Source organism: Jaculus jaculus, chromosome 8, assembly GCF_020740685.1.
Source record: "Jaculus jaculus isolate mJacJac1 chromosome 8, mJacJac1.mat.Y.cur, whole genome shotgun sequence".
In the NCBI taxonomy this organism is placed as follows: Eukaryota; Metazoa; Chordata; class Mammalia; order Rodentia; family Dipodidae; genus Jaculus; species Jaculus jaculus.
Genome location: NC_059109.1, coordinates 132,874,574 through 132,875,898, shown reverse-complemented (window position 1 = coordinate 132,875,898; position 1,325 = coordinate 132,874,574).

Genomic DNA, 1,325 nt, shown 5'->3' with positions numbered 1-1,325 from the left:
ACTGCAAATGAACTCCAGATGCATGCACCCCCTTGCGCATCTGGCTAATGTGGGACCTGGAAAATCGAACCTGGATCGTTAGGCTTCTCAGGCAAGCGCCTTAACCACTAAGCCATCTCTCCAGCCCAATACATGACTTTCAAAATGTCTGCCCTGGCAGTTATCAACACTAAGATGTGTGGGCATGAGTTACTAATTGTTGGAGATAAAAATCTGTCATATAGATCAGCAACAGAGCGAAGAATCGGCTTTCTACTCAGGACAGATTAGCTGATCAGATTGTGACCTATTTAAGCAATTAATCTCACCATAACCCAAGGTGCAGTTTGTAGACTACATTCCATTTACCCAATTCAAAAGGAATTTCACCTGTGTTGAAGCAAAGCTTAGGGTGTGTAGAAACTTCCATGCCAGAGATCAGATTGCTGGGGGGATATATTCATTAATGAGTACTGATCTTGCAGTACACACCATTTCCATGAACCTTGTATCAGCACCTGGAAAGTCAATGGAGCAAATGACTGGTGACCAGGACCTCGGCAGCTCAGTTCTAGACAGTGGCTTTGGGAACCACATTTGTCTCACTAACTTAATGCAGTCATTAAATCAGTGGGAGCTGTAGGTTAACAGAATGCAAACATTATGGGAGGAAAAACCAAATTCTGCCTTTGCCCGCTGCTAATTCATGCATTTGAACACATGGAACACTCAAATTTGAGGCAATTTCTGACAATTTGTTGAGGTGCTGAGCTGAATGATGCTCTCGGCCTGGCTGGATGTTGACACAAGTCTCACACCATCTGAGCTAGGGGTCAGGTAATCTTTTAAGCTCCTTTACCACAACCAGGCTGCCAACCCGATATTCAGTAGGTGCTCAAAGCCTGCATTGACATGAAGTTAAGAAGATTCACAGGAAGGATCATTTGAATTCTCATTTCTGGCCCTCTAACCTATTCCAGCTAATCTTTTAACAGCTTTTCACATAAATTCCTGAATCATCATCTCACCCTTTGATTTTAAAAGTTGATTACACCTGTCCATTGCAATTGATCTTAGAGCCTTTTCTTGACCTGAGAGCCCACAGCTCACGTAAGGATGAAGCCTGAGCCAGCCAAGTTTTACCAAACTGAGAGGGACTGTTTTATGACAGGCCTGAATATCTGGCACCAGGAGTAAACATGACCAGGACTCATCAGAAAGGAAAAAGAAAAAAAAAAAAAAAAAACTAGTTTCCTGTCCCTCCCCAATCAATCTGGTTGTATGTTTAACTTCTCAGGCGTTTGATAATGGCATTGGGTTTTATAACACACTTCAGTGAATGGCTG